The sequence below is a fragment of the Ornithodoros turicata genome, unplaced genomic scaffold (assembly GCF_037126465.1).
Source record: "Ornithodoros turicata isolate Travis unplaced genomic scaffold, ASM3712646v1 ctg00000980.1, whole genome shotgun sequence".
Classification (NCBI taxonomy): Eukaryota; Metazoa; Arthropoda; class Arachnida; order Ixodida; family Argasidae; genus Ornithodoros; species Ornithodoros turicata.
The window spans coordinates 100,810-110,163 of record NW_026999434.1 but is presented as its reverse complement, the minus strand read 5'-3'; the positions used below and the strand labels follow the sequence as shown (position 1 = coordinate 110,163).

The following is a 9,354-nucleotide window of genomic DNA, read 5'->3' as shown; positions in this document are numbered from 1 at the left end:
ACTTATAGTTCAGCATCGTGTTGCAATCATACTACGGCAAGATACACCACACACAGAGAATTTGGAACATTACATCAACTGGAAACCAACCATGGTTCAGAACGGTATCGTTCTTCGTTCTGACTCGCTGACAATGAAAGGAGTACGCCCTCTGTAGCAATTTCGATGTACCTAACATGCACATTAAAAGTGTACAACCAACTCTCCAATCATATCGGAAGCGATTCTAAGACAAATAAAATTGTGAAACCTGATCTACTCTCTATTCATACAGTTTTCATGCCCCGCTCAGAAGACCCGAGGTTAGAGGATCGCAAAATCGACAACGGTAAGCAACATTTACAATTCCTTCTGCAGTAAACCACCACTGCAAATCCAGCAAAACCGGAACGTAACATGTGACAAAGTTCAACGCTAAAAAGAAAACAAAAGAAAGAAAGTCAGGTTGCAGACTTGAATTTCCTAATATGGGCATGACAACCCAACGGTGAGAATTTCACCCCTCGGTAATCATGTGGGATATCCATGAACAATGGAATTGATATACTAATAAGTATTTCCGTCCCATACTTGTTACATCAATGTTATTAATCAATTATAACATGTTACATCAATGTAACTAAGATTACTCATCTAACCGCAGCGACCCTGTATAAGGATATTATATCCCTCACGAACGGGATCTCTAGAGCTCCTTTAATGAAGGTTCTTTATGATTTGGAAGGGAACTTTAATGAAATTATGTCGTGCATGCGGCACACGGCACCGTCGATATCCGTTGAACGAGAAGTTGTCTGTAGGACGACGCTGAAGTAATGACGTCTTGCAGGAGCATTCGACTTCTAACAACACTCCTGCCAACCCTTTCGTTCGAACTCTTTCCAGAGTTGTTCGTATTTTGCCGTGACAGCTGGCAGCGGACTGTCGTCTACGCGAGGAGGAACAACCGAAAACTCTCCTCATACGCTCGCGTGGCGTTTCAGTTAAGGTGGCTGAATACCAGCTCTCTCTGTGTAGGGTGGAGTCACACTTTGAACTCACTCACTCAACAGTCACTGGTGGAGTTTGAAGAAGAGAACGCCCCCAGCTCGCCATTTTGAGGCCCTGGGTAACCATATGTGGAAGCTGTGTTCCGCTTTTACTGACTTCTTCAGGCCTACTCTGCTATTGATTGACTCAGTTCCAAAATGTAGTGGATAGCCAAGTATATAAGGTACATCTTTGTCAGCGTAGAACGTGGGCTTCAGCATGGCGGACGTCGCAGCAGACGGCGCGATTGTCCTCACCCTATACAGAGGGAGCTAGTGTTCAGGCACCCGAGTTTCGCTGACGTGCTAGCGTCTTCTCCCACACCTCATCCTCACGTATTCTCTGCAGGGCGACGCGAAGAAGCCTGCAACAGGAAAGCGGGAAATCAGGCGCCGAGGGAACGCCCACATGTCCTGAATTCGACGTCATGCCTACGACGTTCCACGCGCGAAATTTAAAATATGTCGATTTCAATTGTTCATAAGGCTCAAAATAATTATACAGCTCGAGTTGGCGAAATGTGAAGGAGGTAAGTCAGCGGAAATGTCGCTCTAAGCGTTTTTTCCGGAGTAGGCTGCCAAAAATGTGGCGCTAGCTCTTTAAAGTAAACAAGCACATGGAGAGCAGTAATGCATATTTGCGAGGAATAAATTGCAAAAGATGCGAGAAAACGCAACAAAACGCCATCCGGTATTAACTAATCGGGTATAATGACCTCGAGTTCACTCCCGACTACATACCTTCATTTAATTAAAAGTCGCTCCCAAATGTAAGCTGAGAAGACTTTTTCATGATTATTAAGTGTCAGAGAAGAACACATTTGGGTTAAGTAATCATTGGAGGTCGGTAAGTGTTGGTAGCCACGTTGGCAACCCTGTATATACTGTACATAACTTCGTTTTCTATGGGGGAAATAAAACTGAGCTGCAGGTGCGGCAGCGCGATCTCTTTTGGCACCGCTAAGCGTGAGCAATTAACCTTCTACTCCCGACTGATCCTGCATAACGGCGTCCTTTGTCAGGTACTTCGCGGCACACTTCTTACTTACTTTACTTACTTATGGGTGTCATTTATTTTGCCGGAATTAGTTTCGCAGAAAAATACCACTCGCGAAAATTACAGCTGATACAGCTTTTGTTTCTGAGTGATTATAAATCATGGTGACTGGAAGATGCAATACACAAAGTGTAGGTGCTACTGGTGAAGATTACACGTTTCCACTTCTTTAAAAAAAAAAAAAAAACGGCGAACCATGTAGATGACGTCATCATCAGCGTAAGAGTTCGTCTTCGAGCGACGGCGAAAGTCGAACCATTCAGGTTCGCGTCTTCTTTCCAGAACACGTTGAAAGACGTCAAAGAGCTGTGATGTGGTATTCGAAGCGACCTTTGAGCAAATACTTGACGGGATGTAAATTGCCCGAATAGTTGCGTCATGCTACTCAAAACCCGAAATCCGTTTTATGTTGCATCCGCGTCACGTAGAGAAACTATATTTTGCAAGAATACCACGTGGGACACGTAGATCACAATTCCATCAAGAATCGAGAATCAATGCGCAATTCTATTCTGAAGAAACGACATTTAAAAGAAGCACTTTAAAGCCAATTAGGACATAGGAGAACGGTTCACGGAAGAATTCACGATTCCGAATGTGTTACTTTTTCGGTCGAACGCGACGTAGTGTTGTTACTTCGACACTGAGTGCCACGCATTAAAACGAGGATTAACATGGGTTGTGGGGGTCATATGGGGGAATGGGCTGAGCTGCAACAGTGAAACAGCCCCGCACCTTGGTCTCACTTCTCGATTTTTCCTCTCTCGGCTTTCACGATCAGCAAAATAAAAATTACAATCTGCCGTGGTTCAGTGACACACAAAAACTGACGTTTTTCTCGTAAAATTTCAGAAAAAAAATAGTTCGCGGTTTAAAATCAAGTCGCTAATATAACAAAACACAAGGTCGCAGTTCTATCCCAGCGCAGTCGTCCGTTTTTGTTCTTATTTATTTATTTATTTTTTTGCCATTCTGGCTACGAGGTCTCCAGGAGTGGAAAGTCAGGATACGAGAGCACCTCATCACAAACACGAACGTTCGCACCGTACCATGACGAGGCTGCGTATTATGCTTTGCATCGACCTGCATGGTAACAGCTTTATAATGACGCTATTATGTTATCATCTAGATGATGTGAAGGAAATCCAGCCAGAAATCCACATCGTCACCGATACCGTATTCTACAGACTCTTTGGTAGCAAGCAAAGTGAAATCATTACCTACTTCGGAGCCGTTCTAAACTCAGTAAGTTATACGGTTTATATTACATCACATTGACAACCTCCAGTAAATGAAGGCGACCAATCTCAACAAAACACGCTTTCATTATGAATTTGTGTGCGTCGGGGATTCCAATAATTGGCTGGTAGTCCACTTACGGTTAACTTCCTTATGTGGCTAGCTGAAACATACGGAACCTGTTAAATAACGAAGCACCAGATGAAGTAATGAAACACATAATAACGAAAAGACTACTCAAATGCCTCCGAGTACCCGAACGGGTCGGCCCCCGACGATGGACCGGCATACAGTTGGCAACACGGGGACCTTAATGGCCCGTTGTCGGTAGCCCGTATCGTACCCCAATGCTTTCCCGACGTGCAACCAATGCACCCTTACGGGTGCCTCCTTTCCCCATACGCAATTCTTGACAATGAAAACAATATGTCATTGCAGCAAACAATTTATTGTTTCGTATTTTTTCCTCACAAACAAACAAACAGTTTATTGTTATTGTATTTTGATTTTCCTTAGAAACAAACAATCAATTTATTGCATCATAGTCATCAGCTGCATTGGTTCTTTATGGCACCACTTTGTGAGCAATGAAGAGATGGGTGTTATATAGAAAGTATACTCTCATCTGTCTGCGTATGTACTCCACAAACATTCATTTAACAGAGGTTATATGGAGCACGTATAACCTGACAGCCAGTATGGCACATGTCATGTAACTCGTAGTACTGTCTTTAAGAGAACAAAAGAAAATATTTCTGCACCTTTGCTAACAGAAGGGTAACGCACGTTTACTTGCAGAATTAGTATGGAACATGTAGTACGACTCGTACTTCTGTCTTCAGAGAACTGTGAAATATACTAATGCATCAAGAACACTATTTTTCTGAAACAGTGGCTGCCTTGGTATGAAAGCTTGTTATTATGGATACCCGAAGTATTTTAAAACAAAACAGCATACTACAGTGTATTTATTGCAAGCAAACATCACGGCGAGATAGGTTCATAGTGTTGCAACCGAAGTGTGGGGCGGATTCTGAAAAGGGAAGATGGCTTCGCGTCAGTATCGCACTGAAAGATGAAAGTCGCTGAAAAGGTTAGCCAGCTGTAGGGCTCGAACCCACATCTTCTGGATTACCGGTCCAAGGCTCTACCAATTGAGCTAAGCTAACAAACCTCTCCAGCGACTTCCAAGGGTGCGTCATCTGAAGGAGCTCTCTCGCACTCGTCCTCCTTTGACTCTTACATTTTTGCTCACTCATACACACATTCATACAACGGTATCGACGCAAGCGGCAACTGTTGAACATGGGAGATCTTCTGAGACAGAACATGAGACAACATGAGAGAAGAAAGGATCTGAGGCAGAAATTTTGTGGTGGACTCTTCTTCGATACCCTCCATCAAGGTATTGATTTAATTTCGCACGGTCCGGCCGTGGCCCAGTGTGACATTGTGAACTGAAGACCACGATAGCTTATGAACACCATTAGAATTAATTCGCACTAAGCGTCATATCGCGCGGACGGATTAATGCGGATTAATTTATTCACTAACGAATTTATTTTCTTTGTAGCTTGAACATTTAGCATAAACGCGAAAACTTACCCTGAGCTGAAGATGTCCAGGCCTCCAGTTTTGTAGGCACGCTGGAGTTGGAAACACAGCTTCAGCACGCAGTCAACTTGAAGAAATCGTTACATATCGTTGATGTCAAAAGCACTATACATGCGCTTCCACACTTTATTGAACCATGAATTTTCATCAAAACGTAACCCGTTATTCGAAACCAACGCAAAAGGTATAATGAAGCATGAGTATCAAAACCATGTGATGCTGCACAGCTAAGCTTTGAGAAAAGCCTCATAAGCGCTGTGTGAAGGACTCTTGTTGAGAAGCATCTACGAGGAAAATTTTTCAATGCGAGGAGTACCGTAGAAAGAAATACCACTTACCTGGGATGAATCGCTTGAAAAATATCGAAATACTTCGATAGTTCCGGTGACACTGCAGGACACATTTGTTAGTCACAACGAGAACGACGGAGTCTCCCACCATGCAAGCATGACTGGTTGATCGAGCCACATAATTGGCCAGATTCGAAACTGTGGGTCACGTAATTGCTACAGTCGGCACCTCGTAGGCGGGAAAGAGATATCCGTTGCCGCGCCTCGGTCGTGTGACCGATCATCGGGAAGTGACCAGAGCAGCATCGGGGAGCGATCCTATATTCTTGGTCACATGACTGTCTGTCGTGAAGTGATCAGGACATCGTGGGGGGGATCTGATATTCTCTTGCGCTCCACCTCCTCCTATCCCACACGACTGGGAACCAGTAGGTTGGAAACCTATCGGCCGTTCAGAAGGTGAAGACGCCATTGCATTCCCGCTCTTTCCCCGGCGGCCTGTGCTGCCTGGGGATATTGAGGAGCTGAATACGATCATTCGTAGGGAACTCTGTGCTCGTAGGGAACTCTCATCGCTGGTGAAAACTGTTACGGAGTTTTTGTTCTTATGGATGGATGAATGGGGGAAATCAGCCGGCTTTACAAGATATGAAGCAGGAAGTCACTGAGAAGGTTAGCCAGCTGAAGGACTCGAACCCACACCTTGTAGATTTCCGTCCCAGGACTATACTAACTGAGCTAAGCTGACACGCCTCCCCAGCGTCTTCCAAGGCTGTGCCATGAGTACACTCACTCATTCCACTTTCACTCGTACATGTTATTCTCACTGACACACATTTAAACGACGGGCTCGACGCAAGCGGCATCTATTGAACACGATGCTACTTTATGTACTGAGGCTGGAACACAGAAGAAATTACAAGTACTCACAAAAAGTATACAAGTTAAGTTACTGAGCATCGGGCAAAACAATAGCTGTGTCCATGCATGTTTGAATCCTGCGTCACAGCAACTCCTGCCGATTTAGGAAATGTAATTAATTCTGCATCTTTTTCTTGCACACACCACGCGCTCCATATTTGCAGGGACAATGTTTAAATTCGTCTTGCACAGAAGAGGAGCGCATCAACACGCATGCGCGGAACTCGGCGATTGGTTCTCCGCTTGTGGGACGGTATACGTACGTCGGAAAAAGTTTGGCTCGGACGATCTCCTTGCGTTCTGCTGGGGAAGATCTCATACGCGTCTGTTGCCACGGTAACGAACGTTAATCCGCGTCCGCACGCAATGAAACACAGTAGTGTGGACCACGCTTTACGACCCTTGTCCAAAGAGCGATATTGCTTAACTGATGTTTGTCTGTTTTTTTATTGCAGGTAAACCTTAGGTATGACACCATCGAAGACCCGAGAGTCACTGTAAAGATTACTGGCTTCACTTTCAATGACATTGTAAGTCCTCGTCTAGGACCCCAAAAAGGGATACCCACAACTTTGTGCTGTTAAGACTGGGAGGAAAAGCACAAGCGAGACACAATCAACGCCATCGGCATCAATGAACAACATTTCTTTTTTTATCTAAGCGAACTTTATTTAGTGTTAGATATACTGTCATACAAGCTGCATGGGGTGAGTGACGTCACAGTCTTAGCTATCGCGATGTGAAAACATTTTTGGTTGCTCGAAAACCTGGGAAATTAATCGGACAGTCCAATCGGTAGCGGCAACACAAAATATTTTTGCCGAATGGTGTCAGGACGTTGCCGAATCTAATTTACGAAAACAACACAGACACTTGCACTTTACACAAACACACAGCAACACGCGAAGCGACAAAGATGGGAGGCGGGGCCCGATCCAGCGGCCCTGACGTCTGGAGATGAGCTCTCATTTGGAACTGAAAATTCTACTCGTACTTTCCAAGAGCAGAACTTCACCACAGTCACATGCTGAAGGCAAAGCGTTGCTCAGAGTCGTGTCGTTCCGAGTTGTGACTTCCAATTGGTGAGGAGAGCATCACGCATGCCTCTATGTGACTATTAACATAAACATGTTAAAAGAAGGCGTGCGCTTCCCGTTCTCAACGAGTGAGAAGAAAGGACTATATACCCGGAATCATGGTTGGCTACGAGTGTGTCGTACGATAAGTACTCTTTTTAGGGCACTATGGCAAGCAGTTCCCTCACAAGCACCACCACTACTCGCTTTAGGGACCACCAAGAGTAGCACGGCACTCACCCACATAACCTTGACCTGCTTCGGCCGAGTCGGTTGACGTCAGGCCACGAGACACATGACTAGCACACTTCAGTTACTGGCAGAATGACTCCCGACTGGGACATCCGATTTACCAAAAAGACGTGGAATGTGGTGCGCGAGTTGACGTCTTCATCAGTACTCATGATTCACGGTCGCGTTTAAAAAAAGATTATCTGTCATGTCCGATAATAGAAGACTAGGGCAGCTTTCACTATAGAGCGATGTCAGGAAGAAGGATGCATTATCGGTCACGCATAGTTATCCCACACGTGCACACTCCACTCCCACTCTTTTCTCTTCTACAGTATATGTAGCACATACAGTAGTACATGTGTGCAGATTCACAATCTCCAGACTACTCTTCTTTTCGATCTACCCCAACGCAGCAGGGTAACATTGACTATAAATCGGATCCCAGCGCTGATAATGCCTGTTTTAGGAACAATATTTGGTTGTGAATACAGTGATGGTTTACTGTTTCGGTAGAAGCGGTTTCCAATGGAGATTGCAGGACACATGGTGGTCCTTTAAGTTTAAGTGCGGGTCAGTATTGTTCGTTCATTACAGGTCGAGGAAGAGAAGTATATTGCAACTTTTGGCCGATACGGGGAAGAATTTCAGAAGTATGTCGATATGAAAACCACTTTGGACAACTTCAGGGATACTTATCGCACGAAGCAGTCTACTCTCTTTGCGAAAGTGGATGTCTTCGTGCTCGTCACGGGGTACGTATTGCGTCCACAATGCTCAGTGTGAAATTACAACAAACTCCACAACCAGGAACGTCTAACGTTAACAATTTACGTATCTGTGTCTCTGCATTTTGATCGACCACATTCTTTCATATTCTACATACAGGGTGTCCGAGCTAACTGTATACATATTTTTTTAAATATATATATATAACACTTTTCCTTAGATGAAATGAATTGCAATATAGCATATGCTGAAGGGCACAACCTAGGAGGGCATTAGCAAAGTCCAAAGGCAATGTCTTAATTAACTTTCATTAATTAACTTGTTAATTATAAAAGCTACAAAGCTGTCCCAATCAGAACATCTGTTCCTTTCGGTCACCTGACATCGTAGCCGTTTCCAGAACAAAAATCCGTTCGATAGATCGCCGATCGTGTTACAAGTCGTAAAATGCCCTTTACGTAAGCTCCGAAAAGTAGAAAGTATGTAAGTTGATAATATAACACGATTAAGGAGGCAAAATAATGTATAACGCTTCATTTTTAAAAAAGTCTCATAATTAAGTTTTCCTAGTGCAATTATCAGTCAGGATGCGTTTCTTCATTCCGGCAGTCAGTTCTTCGTTTGCGCTTCTTCTCAGACATGGTCGATGAATGCCGTTTGTCTGCAACAGGTTACTATGACCATATCACCAAAGACACTGCTCTTTTAAGCACGTCAGAGAAAGGGCATCATGAGTCACTCCGAAAGCGGGCCGTAGTTTTTGCCGTCGTAGGTCAGGAACTGCCGCTTCAGTGACCAGAAGTCATAGTAATGAGGGTAAAGTACACGTGTGATATTGGCAAACGCCACTAGTTGTGCTGAAAATACACGTCATTGTCATATCAACGAAATGTCATATTAACGAACAAGAGTTACATGTGGAGGGAGCCTGTAAATCCAGAGAAATCCTTGTAGAAAGTCCCCCAATCCCCGATTGCGAAGGATATTGTTCATGCGACGCAGCAAAAAAGTTTATCCCATCGGATCACAAGAGAAGGGAATCTCGTCATCAGTGTACCCTCCGAAGGCTGGACCAGAAGTCTTCTGCAGTTGTCAACCGTGGCTGGAATCGGGGTGCAAACTTCGATACCGGGTTACTACTTGCGATCAACGGGAATGATCCAAAACAT

General features: G+C 44.3%; 1 long non-coding RNA gene across 1 annotated transcript; it reads left to right on the top strand.

Annotated features, from left to right (window-relative positions):
• The first annotated feature begins 3,273 nt into the window (after positions 1-3,273).
• LOC135376032 (uncharacterized) lies at positions 3,274-8,192 on the top strand. The gene is made up of 3 exons (XR_010417496.1): positions 3,274-3,330; positions 6,605-6,679; positions 8,054-8,192. It is a non-coding gene; the product is annotated as an uncharacterized LOC135376032 (long non-coding RNA).
• Positions 8,193-9,354: the final 1,162 nt, after the last annotated feature.